At 45.0% G+C, this 18,022-nt stretch overlaps 1 long non-coding RNA gene across 1 annotated transcript in view; it reads left to right on the forward strand.

Annotated features, from left to right (window-relative positions):
• Window positions 1-18,022, forward strand: part of LOC149446036 (uncharacterized) — a 359,240-nt gene that overhangs the window by 234,052 nt on the left and 107,166 nt on the right. Inside the window, exon 2 of the long non-coding RNA XR_016306273.1 lies at window positions 12,569-12,664. This is a non-coding gene — a long non-coding RNA (uncharacterized LOC149446036). The remainder of the gene's footprint in view (window positions 1-12,568; window positions 12,665-18,022) is intronic.

The following is an 18,022-nucleotide window of genomic DNA, read 5'->3' on the forward strand; positions in this document are numbered from 1 at the left end:
GATTGGATAGGTAGCAGCAGGGGCGGACTGACCATTTGGAAACTCGGGCACTGCCCGAGGGCCCGGGGTCAGTAGGGGGCCGCATAAGATGCCCCTGGTCAGGGGCGGACTGACAACTCATGGGGCCCCCGGGCAATAGAGGATCATGGGGCCCCTGTGTCCTTGCCCAAACTCAAAAAAGCCTATGAAAAAGGTACCAGGGGCATCTCATGGGGCCCCCTACTGACCCCGAGACCTCAGGCAGTGCCCGAGTTTCCAAATGGTCAGTCCACCCCTGCCCCTGGTACCTCTTTCATAGGCTTTTTTGAGTTTGGGCAAGGACACAGGGGCCCCATGATCCCCTATTGCCCGGGGGCCCCATGAGTTGTCAGTCCGCCCCTGGGTAGCAGAGATTCTGCTCATTTACTAAGCTCTGGAGCAACTGCAAAGTGCACAGTTTATTTGTCTTTAGCAAATCTACCCCATAGGCTTTTAGCAGTGTTTAAGATCTGCCGTGTATAGGTGAGGTTAAACCTCCCTCTCTTGAACGCGGGAGGATCACATTCAGGATAGGAACATTTGTCCATTGACTGGGGCACCGCATTTTTGCCGCAATGTACGTTTTTCCAAGGCTGGCGGTCAGGGTAGGCTTATATAGCCATACAGAAAAATGTAAAAAGTGAACTAACACTGCACACTTCCTCACCCTCCGGTCCCCACTGTACTTACCTCCAGGGGCGGACTGACAACTCATGGGGCCCCTGGGCAATAGGGGATCATGGGGCCCCTGTGTCTTTGCCCAAACTCAAAAAATCCTATGAAAAAGGTACCAGGGGCATCTCATGGGGCCCTCTACTGACCCCGGGCCCTCGGGCAGTGCCCGAGTTTCCAAATGGTCAGTCCGCCCCTGCTTACCTCCATTGGTGCTGAGCTGTCAGTGCTCACGCAGCCATTCCAGTGGTCCAGGGAATTCTTCCTTTTCTCTGTGTAGCACTTCCAGGATAGACAAGGGTGATTCACAGTGCAGGCACTGACCAATCAGAATCACTCCAGTCTATCCCGAAAGAGCTGCACAGAGAAGAGAGAGAAAAGAGGAGATCGAAAATACTCAGACCGTTGGACCGGCTGAATGGGCACTGACCAACTCAACATCCCTGGAAGTAAGTACAGCAGGGGTGGGGGGAGTGTACGGGATTAGTTCACCCTTTTTGGTTTTTCTGTAACGGTTTGCTAAGACTTTAATGAAATGTATCTGTGCGACGACATTTCAATAAAGTTCATTGGATAAAAAAATAAACAGTGCAGTATACAACAATTGCGGCGCATTGGCACTGGTGTCATCTAACAACACACCAGCAGCTTTGTTTTGCTGATCATGCAGCCTCATGGCAGTGCAGGGTGGAGCCAAATATATTTAAAAAATGTAAAAGATTTTCAACAGTTCTGCTTGGGGAGAGAGGGAGTGTTACAAGGCAACTAATTCCCTTTTGGGAGTTAAGCTCCACTTTAAAGTGGTTGTAAACCCTTACATATACCCAGCGAAGTGCCTGTCCTCAGGTGATACACAGAGATGAAACAAATCCTCCTGCATAAGTTGTACCTTTTTATCTGCAGTCTCCTCTTTTCTATAGCCTTCTAAGGCACACATTTTACACTGCATTTCTCAGCTCCAGAAGGCAGGGAATGGGGATCTGATGTCCACTTTCACAGGATATTGCAGGGAGCTGACTGTAATTTGAGACCTGAGTGGAGTGAAAGAAGACACCCCGACTCTAAACAGAATCCCAAAAAAACAAGCACAGCTGAGGCTGTCAAGCACCTGCTGTATGCTGGAGAGGCGCTGTCTCCCAGGATTGTCTGATATCAGCATAGACTGTAACTCATGCAGATAGGTGATGAATGAGAGAGGAGACAGAAATTGCACTAGGTGCTTTGGATAAAGGCACTTACACACTATAGAAGGATATGCTTTGTTCATTATTCATATCGGGAGTTTACAACCACTTTAAGAGATGACCATTGCCCATCTGACCATTTTAATATCTCATCTTTGTGACCTACCCCACTAGCCAATCACTTTTCTTGCTAAACAGGGGTCTCCAAACTTTCTAGACAAAGGGCAAGTTTATGGTCCTTCAGACTTAAGGGGGGCTGGACTGTAAGCTATGAGAGTAGAAAATGTCCTGATGTCAGTGGAGCAAAAGCAATGCCCCATCTTTGGTGTCAGTGGGAGGAATTATGCCACATCATTGGTATCATTGAGAGGAATTGTGCCCCATCAAAGGTGTCATTGGGCCCCATTGTTGGTGTCAATGGGAGATATTGTGACCCATCTTTGGCGTCATTGGGAGGAATCGTGCTCCATAATTGGTGTCATATGGAGGAATAGTGTCCCATAATTTGTGTCAAAAGGGGGAATTATGCCCTATCATTGGTGTCAGTGGGCCCCATTGTTGGTGTCACTAGAAGAAATTGTACCCCATCATTGGTGTCAGTGGAGGGAATTATGCCACATTGTTGGTATCAGTGGATGAAATAGTGCCCCAAGGGCCAAATAAAAGCAAGCAAAGGACCGCATCTAGCCCTCGGGCCGAAGTTTGGAGACCACTGTTCTAATAAGTTGCCACCTGCTCTCCACTTTGCCCCCCTCCATAGAGCTTATACTGCAAGCTCCACTAAGCCACAAGTGCCCAGACCCACCATGGGGGCAATCTGCACATGTGGCCACCTTTAACATCTATGGGCAGCTGAAGAGTTGGCGTGCGAAGTGGAAAAGGCAGGTAGTTGTTACAACATGACATCTGGTGCAGGCTGGGTGCTTACACCTATGCATAGTTCAATAGTCAGGAGCTTGCCTAGTGTTTACTCTGCGCGCTGCTTTCTATTTTATCAGGCTAACAAATGTCGGCCACATAGACTGTATGATGATATCAGAAAGATTTGTTTCTTGGTCCAGCCAAGGAAAGGTCATTCTAATAATACCCAAGGTCATAGTAGGGAGCCAGAGTGTCTCCCAGTCATTTTTCATTTGGTTGCAACACTTAATGACAGTTGCAGGGAACTTGGAACTGGTGTCTTGTGATGTCACCAGCACATGCCGGGAGATTATAAGGGCAGGCAGGGGACAGACTTGTGGATTAAACTGCTGCAAACATTGTTAACCAGTTCACTTCGGTACTAAGCCTATCACCCAGCAACATTTTGCATCTGATACAGTATCAAAACTTCCCATAGAATTGTATGTGCTGCTTGGTTTTTAGTTTTTATTTTTGCTTATTTTTTAGTTTTGCATTGCTGTTTTGTTATTGCAAAAACATCAATAGTAATAAAAAGATGAACTTATTTTTATTAAATACAATAAAGCATTTGGAAGAGCAGTAATGAGAAAATGTAAGTAATTTATAGCCGCAGATCAAAAATGTATTTATTTCAGGTACTTATAAAGCGCTGCCAATTTATGCAGCACTTTACACATACCGTATTTTTCGCCGTATAAGACGCACCTGACCATAAGACGCACCTAGGTTTTAGAGGCAGAAAACAGGAAAAAAAAATTCTGAACTAATGGACTGCAGACACAGTACAGGAGATGACCAGAGACTGCGGACAGCACAGGGATGACAAGAGACTGCGGACAGTACAGGGATGACCAGAGACTGCGGACAGCACAGGGATGACCAGAGACTGCGGACAGTACAGGGATGACCAGAGACTGCGGACAGCACAGGGATGACCAGAGACTGCGGACAGTACAGATGACTGCTGACCTTTGGGGAGGTGGGGAGCGGGTACCTGAATTTGACAGGTACCCGCTCTTACTTCCGCAGAGTTTTTGTTTGATCTTACCTGTTCCTCGATCCAGCGGCGCGCTGTCTTCCCGGCTTCTGTAATGGTGCTCGGCATGACAGCCGGGTGCCCAGTGCGCATGAGCGAGAAGCACTTGTGCTTTGTGATTGGTCCGGCGGCTTCTGGGATCTGTCATGTGTCCCAGGTACCGCCTTACCATTCACAAAAAGCACCGCTTCTTGCGCATGCGGACTTGGCATCCGGCTGTCATGCCCAGCGCCCACACTACAGAAGCCGGGTGACAGCGCGCCGCTGGATAGAGGAACAGGTAAGGTCCCGCTGCAGAGCTGAGCGGCCGGCCCGGTATTCTGACACAGCCGCGGTGGAAATACCGGACCAGCCGCTCCATATTCGCCGTATAAGACGCACTGACATTTCCCCCCCAGTTTTGGGGAAGAAAAAGTGCGTCTTATACGGCGAAAAATACGGTATATATTGTACATTCACATCAGTCCCTAACCCTCAAGCAGCGTACAATCTAAGGTCCCTAACTCACATTCATACATACACATACTAGGGCCAATTTATACAGGATCCAAGTAACCTACCAGCATGTCTTTGGAGTGTGGGAGGAAACCGGAGTACCTGGAGGACACCCACTTAAGCACAGGCAAACTCCAGGCAGGTGGTGCAGTGCAGGGGCGGACTGACCATTTGGAAATTCGGGCACTGCCCGAGGGACCGGGGTCAGTAGGGGGCCCCATGAGATACCCCTGGTACCTTTTTTACAGGCTTTTTTGAGTTTGGGCAAAGACACAGGGGCTCTATGATCCCCTATTGCCCGGGGGCCCCATGAGTTGTCAGTCCGCCCCTGGTGCAGTGATTGGGATTTGAACCAACAACCCTAGAACCGCCAGGTGGAAGTGCTAACCATTTAGCCACTGTGCAGCCCAAAAATTGTTTATTATGACACACTTACCATGAATGAACAATATTATAAAACAATTTAAAACAGAGCATAAATACTAAGTTATAAATACTTAATAATACTAATAGTATATCATATAATAATATAACATTTAATAATTAATATAATAATAACGGTTATTGCCATATAATAAGCATCAGATATTCACAACGCGCAAAGCTACATATTGGTTAATTTAATAAAGACAAATAGGCTGTTTGCTTTGCAAGAGATTTTTTCCTTAGTTTAGTGGAAATTCACTTTGCAAAAGATACCCAATTAGTACAAGGAAACAGTGTTTTTTTTCTGCCATGTGATTGGATGATGGAAGTCAGCAGTGCTTCACGTCATTCACTAAGCTAAGGGAAAATTCCCCTAAACAGTGCAACTCCCCTTACTAAGTGAACAGCCTAATTGGCATTAATAACTTATCCTCAACAAGTCAAGGTTTTCAATACCGCTCACCCTACTGGCACTGCAGGTGAATATTTAATTTATCTTTTTTCCTCAGTGAATTTTGGTTAGTGATGAACCAAATGAATAGCAAATTGGCCAAATTGGCAAATTAGGAATTCTTAAATGTGCCAGAATACATGACTGTAGATATGTCCGACCTGCAGAGAATCATACAATTGATGGATCATGATTGCCTGCATTGCTTAAAGTGGATTTTTGCCTGGCCTCCATCTTTTTTCCCCCCGTTGTGCACATTTCCAATACTCACCCACCCAGGGGATCCAGCATTGTTCCACTGAGATCTTCTTGTATTTTGCCACTTTTAAGTACTGTACTGCTTTGCTGATTGTGACATCATCGAGAGGCCCATCAGCCCTCCATGGTTCAGCCTCCTGCTGATGCGGCACTAGGCAAGCCCCCCCTCCTATATGAAAGAAGCACTATGCCTCCTGGGATATGTGAAAAAAGGCAGCCCTATTTGTGTAGTGGAGGGGAGGAGGAGTGGGCGTGGGGAAGTCTATTCTGAAGGTGAAGATCCACTTTAACTGTGTTCTTTACAGATCTGTATCCATTTATCCAAGCAAATCAAAGACTACCAGATTGGTAGGTCCCATGATTCCCTCTGGTAATAAGGGAACCCTGCAGAGGATTGACTTGTCATCTGAATTGGACTTCCAGGGAGCCTATGTTTGATTAGAGACAGAGCTCTCCCAAGATTTAGGCAGCCATATTTGACCCAGAGAGATTATACATATATAGCCCCGATGGGTAATTTTGGTGCACCAAATGGAATGGAAAATACCTAGATGGGGAAAGGAAAATTCTGACCAGGGAGAGATTTGCCTAGTGTAGGGAAATGTCCAGAGGAGCAGGAACAGAATAGGGATGGTCCAGAGTTCCCCTGGAGTGCTACTTACGGGGAGTTTGGGGTAGGACCCGTTTGCTTAGCCTGCATGTGGATTGACGCACCCTTTGCACCCTATATTGCCAGCACAACACGCTAACCAGAGGTCACTATAAGCAAACAGGGGACCTGTTTAAGGAGCAATACTAAAGCACATTGGGCATTTAGGTTCTGCATCTTTGTACTGCCTTATGGTCCTTAAAGTGGACCTTCACCCTAAGAGTAAACTTTGCTTCTCTCCAACCCTCCTCCCCTCTGCTACACAAATGTCCCTCTTTTATTAGTTTGTTTATCTTTTTTTTCTCTAGTTTCCAGGTTCAGGCTTTCCCCCTTTCCTCCATTCTCGCCTGAGCATGAATGATGTGTTGTGGTCCCAGTACTTCCTAGGATCAGGGGCGGACTGACAACTCATGGGGCCCCCGGGCAATAGGGGATCATGGGGCCCCTATGTCCTTGCCCACACTCAAAAAAGCCTATAAAAAAGGTACCCGTTGCATTTCATGGGGCCCCCTACTGACCCCGGGCCCTTTTGCAGTGCCTGAGTGCTCGAATGGTCAGTCCTTCCCTGCCTAGGATATACAATTCACATATCCCAGGAAGCATAGGCTTCCATTCATAAAATTGGGTGGCTGGTGGCAATCATCGGGAGAATGCTGTCTGAATTTGGAAGAGACAGCCTTCTCTCAATGATGTCATAGAGAAAGATGGTGGCATGGGACCTGAGCGGTGACAGCATAGAAGCAGATTGTAGCAGGACAACACTGAATTAGCTGAGTGGGTGGGTAACAAAATTGAGAACGACCTAGCAACCTACCATTGGGTAAACAGGGATTAATTAAAAAAGTAAATGGGGGGGAGGTGAACTTGTCTCTCCTGGTCTCCTGATCCCTTTAAATTACTGTTGTCATAGGCACTCGTTTAGAGTGCCTACTATGCCAGCCCTTTCCATTCCCTTCCTCCATTCATAAAAGCCATACTAAAGCTTTCGTCAATGGAAAGCACTCTATGAATGGGTGCAGAGGATTGAATGTTTCAACTAAGAGAGCAATGACCAGCACAATGAACACTTCTCAATCATTGTAAATTTCATATGCTGTTATTTTTTTAATTTAAGTAACTTAGGCTGTAAGCAATATTTTGGAAATAACAGGTCCAAACACTCTTATTAACCCCTGCAGCTCTGGAAGATTTCCACTGCAGTGGTATAAGGGTATCAAAGGGTATTCAACCAACAACACAAGGGACACTTCTCATTCAATGTAATACCATCCCTTGTGCTGTTTTTCTGGGTTTTTTTATTTAACTAAATTTAGGCTTTAGGGCTCATTTAGATGGGCACAGAGACCCATGTGAGCAGGAGAGGATGCACAGATCGAATGTTAGGATCACACCAAATGGGAGCAACAGCGCTTCATATGTAGGGCAGCCCATTCATTTCAATGGACTTCCATACACGTGAGAATTACAGAAAAGAAGTCGCTGACCCTTTTTACAAAATTATCCTGCACCAAAAAGCATTGGAACACAAACTAAAACACAAGCGTTAGCAGATGTGTGAGGGTGGTGTAAACAACCAATGGCACCATTGCATGCAGCGGTGTATTTAACACAAGGCAAACAAGGCATTTGCCTAGGGCGGCATTTTTCAGGGGGGACAGCAGTGCCCCTTGGAAGAAGGGATGGAAGATGGGACACATGTGGCATGGGGACCTGGTGGGTTCCAAGAGATGCTGTGGGTTTCATGATGGTGTATGCACAGCCTGACTCTCGTTCCTGGGGAGGTCCGAAGCTGTGAAGGTGAGTGTCTTTCTCTCTCTCGCCATTGGGGATGGTGGCTGGCCTTCCACAGTGAATTATGAGAGGAGAGAGGAGCCATCCGGGAGAGGAGCGGAGAGGAGGGCAGTGAGCCGGGCATGTGCCGGAGGGGACGAGGGGAGAGCCGAGCCGGGTGAGTAGTGCCATGGATGAAGGGGGGCGCAATCTGATTGGGACGGGGGGGTGCCTACAGGGACTATATGAAGCGGAGGGAGGGTGTCATGAGGTGGCCGTTCATCCCCAGGCGCAGAATATCCTAGCTACGCCTCTGGCCTAGGGTGGCATTTTTTAGGGGGGGCAGCACTGCCCCTTGGAAGAAGGGACGGAAGAAGGGACATATATGGCATGGGGACCTGTTGGTTTCTGGGAGATGCTGTGGGTTTCATGACGGTGTATGCACAGCCCGACTCTCGTTCCTGGGGAGGTCCGGAGCTGTGAAGATGAGTGTCTTTCTCTCTCTCGCCATGGGGGATGGTGGCTGGTGTATGGGGGGCAGTGGTAGTGGAAGGCTCGGGTGGATGGCTGGGGTGTTCTTGGTCAATGTCAGGCTCTTTCTGCATGGGGTGCCAATTTTTGTGTTGCCTAGGGCAGCACAAAACCTAAATGCACCACTGGTTGCATGTATGCTAAAGGACGCATGTTCCCGATATATACAAGTTGTGAACCTAGCCTTCTTAGTATCTGGAAAGATACATTTTCAGATGTTAGCCAATGTACACCAGATCTCGTTGAATCCAGCCATGTAAAGTTCTCTGTGACTTTCATAAACAGGTATCCAAGTATTTCCTCTCTTTTTCAGAAAAGAAGAGCGGTGTTATACTTTAACATGACATAAAAGATAAATACCTCAAAAGGAGACAGGGAGACATCAAATTACATTTTGATCTGGTGCCGCTGTAAGGGTCGGTAATTGAAACGGGGAGCTAAAGTTGCTGAAGTGTCATCTTCATCAGCATTATGGCAAATGGTTCCTTGAATATCTGCTTCAAATGAGGGGAATGAGAAATGAGAAAGCAAAGGTACTCTGATGAAGTCATGACGGCAGTCGCTCTTAGTCCTCCTCAGTAATTGAAGTGATAGAGGGCATCACATTTTTCATCCTCCTTTTTTTTTTCTTTACTAAAGGGGCAAGACAGTTAAATGTTCTACAACTTGCTTGTCAAAGAGCAGACACCGACTGAATAAAAAATGCTCTCCTAATATATGAGTAGCCATAACCATCTATCTCTTTCTTTTCTTTCGTTCTTTCTTTCAGCTATGAACTTAGCTGGCAACGCTCAAGTAGAATTTCATTTGAAATTTTCATATTAGGAAGGTTTGTTCAATTATCTCTTGTTCAATATTATTATTGATTTTTGTATGAGCGTACAAGAATAACAAGGCACTTCAGAGAGGATCTTTGGAAACATTCAGGGTCAGGGGCGGACTGACAACTCATGGGGCCCCCGGGCAATAGGGGATCATGGGGCCCCTGTGTCCTTGCCCAAACTCAAAAAAGCCTATGAAAAAGGTACCAGGCAGGGGCGGACTGACAACTCATGGGGCCCCTGGGCAATAGGGGATCAAGGGGCCCCTGTGTCCTTGCCCAAACTCAAAAAAGCCTATGAAAAAGGTACCAGGGGCATCTCATGGGGCCCCCTACTGACCCCGGGCCCTCGGGCAGTGCCCAAGTTTCCAAATGGTCAGTCCGCCCCTGTTCAGGGTTACATCCATGATCACTGAAGCATAGCATAAGTTAGTATGATGCCAAAAGAAAGACTAGTCAGCCTTATAAACAATTGTACAAAAAGTATTTATAGCAGCCATTCTTATCCAGAGTTCCTCCAGGAGTAACTTGGGGTTCCTAGAAATGTGACCTAACTGACCTCCAATCTGATGGGGCCTGCATAGTTCCAAGTCCAATGCCACTTGGCATAGCCAACAGCATGATTGCAAAAGTGTCATTCTAGCCACCACTGTAAAAAGGACATTCTTCCTACTTACCACCATCGGTGTAAGGGATATTTTCCCAATGATCCCGATAGATTTATCTTGCCAGGGGTTTCCTGAGACCTGAAAAATATTTCAAGGGTTCCTCTAGGGTAAAAATGTTAAGAAAGGTTGATCCATAGACAATTACGTTAAGAACGGTAACAGATCATAGCGGTCAGCTATGAGGAAAGATTAGAGGAATTTAATTTATTCTCTCTTGAGAAGAGGAGATTAAGGGGGATATGATCATCATGTATAATACATAAGGGGGGATATGATCGCCATGTATAATACATAAGGGGGGATATGATCTCCATGTATAATACATAAGGGGGGATATGATCGCCATGTATAATACATAAGGGAGGATATGATCTCCATGTATAATACATAAGGGGGGGATATGATCTCCATGTATAATACATAAGGGGGGATATGATCATCATGTATAATACATAAGGGGGATATGATCTCCATGTATAATACATAAGGGGGGGATATGATCTCCATGTATAATACATAAGGGGGGATATGATCTCCATGTATAATACATAAGGGGGGATATGATCTCCATGTATAATACATAAGGGGGGATATGATCTCCATGTATAATACATAAGGGGGGATATGATCACCATGGATAATACATAAGGGGGGATATGATCTCCATGTATAATACATAAGGGGGAGGATATGATCTCCATGTATAATACATAAGGGGGGATATGATCTCCATGTATAATACATAAGGAGGGATATGATCTCCATGTATAATACATAAGGGGGGATATGATCTCCATGTATAATACATAAGGGGGGATATGATCTCCATGTATAATACATAAGGGGGGATATGATCTCCATGTATAATACATAAGGAGGGATATGATCTCCATGTATAATACATAAGGGAGGATATGATCTCCATGTATAATACATAAGGAGGGATATGATCTCCATGTATAATACATAAGGGGGATATGATCACCATGTATAATACATAAGGGGGGATATGATCTCCATGTATAATACATAAGGGAGGATATGATCTCCATGTATAATACATAAGGAGGGATATGATCTCCATGTATAATACATAAGGGGGGATATGATCTCCATGTATAATACATAAGGAGGGATATGATCTCCATGTATAATACATAAGGGGGGATATGATCTCCATGTATAATACATAAGGGGGATATGATCTCCATGTATAATACATAAGGGAGGATATGATCTCCATGTATAATACATAAGGAGGGATATGATCTACATGTATAATACATAAGGGGGGATATGATCTCCATGTATAATACATAAGGGGGATATGATCTCCATGTATAATACACAAGGGGGGATATGATCACCATGTATAATACATAAGGGGGATATGATCTCCATGTATAATACACAAGGAGGGATATGATCTCCATGTATAATACATAAGGGGCGATATGATCTCCATGTATAATACATAAGGGGGGATATGATCTCCATGTATAATACATAAGGGGGGATATGATCTCCATGTATAATACATAAGGGAGGATATGATCTCCATGTATAATACATAAGGGGGGATATGATCTCCATGTATAATACATAAAGGGGGATATGATCTCCATGTATAATACATAAGGGGGGATATGATCTCCATGTATAATACATAAGGGGGATGTGATCACCATGTATAATACATAAGGGGGGATATGATCACCATGTATAATACATAAGGGGGGATATGATCTCCATGTATAATACATAAGGGGGGATATGATCTCCATGTATAATACATAAGGGGGGATATGATCTCCATGTATAATACATAAGGGGGGATATGATCTCCATGTATAATACATAAAGGGGGATATGATCGCCATGTATAATACATAAGGGGGGATATGTTCTCCATGTATAATACATAAGGGGGGATATGATCTCCATGTATAATACATAAGGGGGGATATGATCTCCATGTATAATACATAAGGGGGGATATGATCTCCATGTATAATACATAAGGGGGATATGATCTCCATGTATAATACATAAGGGGGGGATATGATCTCCATGTATAATACATAAGGGGGGGATATGATCACTATGTATAATACATAAGGGGGATATGAGATGCCCCTGGTACCTTTTTCATAGGTTTTTTTGAGTTTGGGCAAGGACACAGGGGCCCCATGACCCCCTATTGCCTGGGGGCCCCATGAGTTGTCAGTCCACCCCTGGTCCTGTACCTCTGAATGGCAAGCCAAAGGATGAAAACTGACCACAATAACAATGATGAGCTTCTGTGCTTTGTGGGCTCAGTTTAGAACAAGGAAGAAAGGTGACTGGCAGGATCAACCAAGTACTTCAGATGGAGGAAATACATGAAAATGATTTATAAAATACACATAGGTAAACACGCAGACAGAAGAAATATTAAATATTTAGGGTAACATACACTTTAGGCTGTTGAAAGACCCTGTACTATTCCTTGATTCACTACATTTTCCAGGTGCTGTAAAATTGCAGTCAAAACATCGAAACGTGGACAAAGACTGCATTGCTATAACACATTTATTTCCTTCAACAAAAAGCACCAAAAGAAGAAATCGATATAACAGCATTGTTTACTTGCCGTTTTTCTAAGAAAGTCTGGAAAATAAAAGAACTTTTTTCTCTGCTTGCTATAGGGAACCAAGGCACATCTTTACTCCTGAGATGTTTAACTGAACGCTGCCGAGTGTGTTCGTGGCAGAAGTCATCAGTACCACAAATGTGTATTGAATGTGAGTTTTTATATCCTCCCTTTGATATATTTCTCAAGCATTTCAAGGTAAATATACGGCATTGAGGTTTTTGTACCTACATCTGATGTTCTATTCAATGCATAACTGTGTACCTCCTGAATTATCTCACAAGGTGATTATGAAGGACGATTAGGCAGTTGTACACTTAAACTTATTCCAGTTGCTCCATATATGCGAAAAAAATAATATGGTGATACATAAATATCTGATTTGAAAACTGTTATATCACACAGGCAGCGCCCTACCTATAGCATGTAATCAGATTTTAGTTAAAAGATAAGTTCACCTTTTGTAACATGTTACATGTTACATCCACATTCAGGGTATAACATGTAACATGTTACAAAAGGGTTAGCCCCCCCAGTGGCGGACTGACAACTCATGGGGCCCCCGGGCAATAGGGGATCATAAGGCCCGTGTCCTTGCTCAAACTCAAAAACGCCTATGAAAAAGGTACCAGGGGCATCTCATGGGGCCCCCTACTGACCCCAGGCCCTCGGGCAGTGCCCGAGTTTCCAAATGGTCAGTCCGCCCCTGCCCCCCCCCCCAATCACCCATTGTAAAAACTAACGGGGATCTTCTCCCCCTGCTAGCTGCCACAAACACTTCTCTAGAGCCTCCCCCATTCTCTGGAACTCTCTACCCCAATCTATCAGACTATCGCCTACTCTTATATGATCTCTGAAAACCTATCTCTTCAGGGAAGCCTATCCTGCCTTCAGCTAATAACGGAATCTTCTATTCCTCCTAGCAGTCCATCCCCCACAGTTATTACCTTTTGTACCACTAGCCCCTCCCTCTTAGATTGTAAGCTCCAAAGAGCAGGGCCCTCCTAACCAGGGGCGGATTGACTGTTTGGAAACTCGGGCACTGCCCAAGGGCCCGGGGTCAGTAGGGGGCCCCATGAGATGCCCCTTGTACCTTTTTCATAGACTTTTTTGAGTTTGGGAAAGGACACAAGGGCCCCATGATCCCCTATTGCCTAGGGGCCCCATGAGTTGTCAGTCCGCCCCTGCTCCTAACCCTCTTGTATTGAACTGCATTGGTGCTGTATTGTCTCCCTTTATATTGTAAAGCACTGAGGAAACTGTTGGCGCTATATAAATCCTGTATAAAAACATGGTTTTGTGGGGCTCTGCTTGCCAGACGAGTCACTAATTCACAGTATCCTGTAAATGTAAAAACTACAAGTTCCAACAGCCTTTGTGGCTGTCGACTTGTAGTTCTCATGAACTACCACTGCGCTGTTGAGCGCTGTGAAAGCTCTTTGATTCTTCCTGTCTGTTTTTCTGCTTCTCCGGACGAGGTACGACCACACAGATACACCGACAGGTCCTGCATGACACCAGTGATCTGCTGAGTGCGGGTGCAATGCTTTCCAGGCTCCCCTACCTGTAAAAAAATGTGCATTTATTATTTTTGGTTTAAAGGTGAACTTATCTTTTAGCTGAAGCCAGCACAGCAATGCATTCCTATTAGTTTATGTGAGCTACATCTCTTTTACATTATTAAATTATTATTATTATTATTTTATTATACAGGATTTATATAGCACCAACAGTTTGCTCAGTGCTGTACATTATAATGGGAGACAGTACACGAGACTGTACAGTAACAATACGATTCAATACACGAGGGGTTCGAGGGCCCTGCTCCTTGGAGCTTACAATTTGGAGGGAGGGGATAGTGGTACAGGAGGAAATAGCTGTGGGGGATGGAGTGGTAGGAAGAGTGGAGGAGTCCAGTAATTAGCTGAGGGTGGGATAGGCTTTCCTGAAGAGATAGGTTTTCAGAGTGCGCCTAAAGGTGAGGAGAGTTGGTGATAGTCTGATGAATTGGGGTAGGGAGTTCCAGAGGATGGGGGGAAGCCCTGGAGAAGTCCTGGAGACGGGCATGGGAGGAGGGGACCAGGGAACTAGAGAGTAGGAGGTCTTGTGAGGAGCGGAGAGTACGTTTTGGGTGGTATTTGGATACCAGATTGGTGATGTAGTTTGGGGCAGTGTTATGAACAGCTTTATACATCAATGTTAGCATTTTGAATTGTATCCGTTGGGCAATCGGAAGCCAGTGGAGGGATTGTCAGAGAGGGGCGGCGGATACGGAGCGGTTAGTAAGGTGGATGAGACTGAAGTGGGGATAGCCTGCGGTGAGGTAAGCCAATGAGGAGGGAGTTACAGTAGTCAAGGCGTGATATAATGAGGGAGTGAATAAGTTGCTTAGTGGTTTCCAAGGTTAGGAACGGACGTATTTTGGAGATGTTGGGGAGGTGAAGTCTACATGAGTTTGTCAGCGAATGGACCTGGGGCTGGAAGGACAGATTGCAGTCTAGGATGACACCTAGTACTCTGGCTTGAGGGAAGAGACTGATGGTGGTGTTGTTGGTCTTGATGGAGAAGTCGGGGGGGGCGCGGGCTGGGGGGAAAATTGTACTCCAGCTCATTCAATCCAATAATACAGGACACCATAATAACACGCATAAATCAAGTGACACTAAAGATTCTTTTTTTTTTTTCTAAAATAACAAACATGTTATGCTTACCTGCTCTGTGCAGTGATTTTGCACAGAGCAGTCCGAATCCTCTTCTTTCGGGTCCCTGCTGGCGCTCCTGGCTTCTCCGCCTCGAGTAGTACCCCCAGGAAAAGCTGCTAAGCCGCTCGCCCTGGGCACACCGTTGCATGCTCGTTCTCGATCATCAGCTCTATGCATCCATAAGACACATAGAACTGTGGCTCGGTCCCACCCCCACTCTCATTATTGGCTCAATGGCTGTGATTGACAGCAGCAGGAGCCAGTGGGCTCCTGCTTCTGTCTCAGCCAATGAGGAGGAAGAGTCCCTAGACAGCAGCGGCTGTTGAGAATGTCCCTGGGTGGGAGGGGGCTTAGGTAAAGATTGGGGGGCTGGGGGCCCACTACACACAGAAGGCTTTTTATCTTCATGCATAGAATACATAAAGATAAAATAACCTTGAGCCTTTACAACCACTTTAGACCACATCAAACAGCCAAAATCAACTTGTAGGCAGGTGCAGTTTAGCCTCCCTGCAAGGGTGGTGCTGTTCGGCAACCACCGTGAAGAGAAAGTGGAGGACAGGGGGAACTAGGTTCCTCTGAGGAATTTGTAGGTCTCATCAGGGAAGCAGCTCTCCGATCTCTAAATGGTTAGAGCCGGGACTAACCGTTTACCACTAATAGAGGTACTTACTGATCACTGTATGTACCTCTATCAGTGGTAAATAGTTAGACCCAGCTCTCTAACTACCACTTTTGCTGGACAGCTTGGTCTGTTAAAGAAAGTTTAAAATAACAGACTTGCTGGCCAGATCAGCAGGTGAAAATAAAGGGAAACAGCCTAAAAAAGAAAACAAATGCAGCCCAAATATCTAAGAATTGGTAAACTACTATATAAAAAATTTTGGAGGGGGGGGGGCTAAATATCGCTTTATTTTCATCAGTCTGAACAGTTTGGATTTCTCAACCATCATGCTTGGAGTGATTGTAGCCATATCAGTGTACTTGCAACAAAAAAAAAAATGAGTACTATCAATCATACTTTTTTTATTACTAACATCCAAATTCAAGGACAAGCCTTCTTCAAGGGGGCTAAAACCTTGTGTATAGTACTGCTTGGACCTTGAAGAAGGAGGTTTACCCTGAAAGCTTGTGCTGGAAATTTAGATGTTCTGCTCAATGTAAAAGTAATCCAAGCAGCTATGCAGCCTCTGGATCACTTTTACAGATGGCCAGAGGGGGTCCCCTGTCCCACTGCCGCCGTCTTACCCGTCCTTATCCAGTGAGGATGCAACCGGAGGCGCCGACTTCCACAGACACAATGAGAGGAACTGATGTCCTTCCTCCCACTGTGTGATTATTATTATTATACAGTATTTATAAAGCGCCAATAGTTCGCTCAGCGCTGTACATTACAGAGGGGGACAGAACATGTGACAGAACAATACCAATACAATGCAAAACATGAGGGGATCGAGGGCCCTGCTCTTTCGAGCTTACATTCTAGGAGGGAGGGGATGGTGGTACAGGAGGAGATAGCTGTGGGGGATGGAGTGGTAGGAAGAGTGGAGGAGGTCGGCAAGTTAGCAGGGGGTGGGGTAGGCTGCCCTGAAGAGATGGGTTTTCAGGGTGCACCTAAAGGAGAGGAGAGTAGGTGATAATCTGATGGGTTGGGGCAGGGAGTTCCAGAGGATGGGTGGAGGTCAAGGAGTAGGATGTGATGTCAGAAACCAGAAGCAACAAGGATTTTGGAACTTCCGGTTTTGGTTTGTTGTAAAAGAGCCATTACCAGCTTGTGAAAGCATCTGATCAAACCAATCTCAGTTTGATCAAATACTTTGGAGGCCAGAGGAGAGATATGGAGTCTGAAAGGCCCCAGAGCGCTTCATAAAGTAGACCTGTCAAAGCCCATGCTATCACCGTTTGGGATAGCATTATAGCTGATTAAAAAAAATTAAAGGGAAAGTAAAAAATAATAAAATAAAATAAATAAATAAATGCGCCCCTGACCCTATGTGCTCACGACAAAGGCAAACATTCAGGTAGGTCCATGTAAAAGGCGATTGCACCACACGTGCGGTATCACAAAGCAAAAACATTAATTCTAGGGCCAAAGCTTCTGCGTAAATCTAAACTAGGAACCTGTAAAGGCTTTTAAAGCATTGTCTATGGATAATTTAATGTACCGCAGTTTGTCACGTTCCACAGGCATACGCCATTTCAACGCTATGTTTGGTATCTATTTACTCTGCTTAACATCATCTTTTTAGATCTTATGAAAAAAACTGGGTAATATATTGTGTCTGGATTCACAAATTCATTAAAGTGCATTAGATTGTAAGCTCCAAGGAGCAGGGCCCTCCTACCCAGGGGCGGACTGACAACTCATGGGGCCCCCGGGCAATAGGGGATCATGGGGCCCCTGTGTCCTCACCCACACTCAAACCACACTTAAAAAAGCCTATGAAAGGTACCAGGGACATCTCATGGGGCCCCTACTGACCCCGGGCCCTCAGGCAGTGCCCGAGTTGCCCAATGGTCAGTCCGCCCCTGCAGTCCTACCCCTCTTGTATTGAACTGTATTGAACTGTATTGTCTCCCGTTATATTGTAAAGCGCTGAGCAAACTGTTGGCGCTATATAAATCCTGTATAATAATAATAATAATAATAATAATAATAAAAATCCTGTATAATAATACTAATAATAATACTAATAATGATAATAATAATATAAATCTTGTATAATAATAATAATATAAATCCTGTATAATAATAATACTAATAATAATAATAATAATATAAATCCTGTATAATAATAATAATACTA

Source organism: Staurois parvus, unplaced genomic scaffold (assembly GCF_062004578.1).
Source record: "Staurois parvus isolate SC_StPar_1 unplaced genomic scaffold, SC_StPar_1.0 ptg000698l, whole genome shotgun sequence".
Lineage (NCBI taxonomy): Eukaryota > Metazoa > Chordata > Amphibia > Anura > Ranidae > Staurois > Staurois parvus.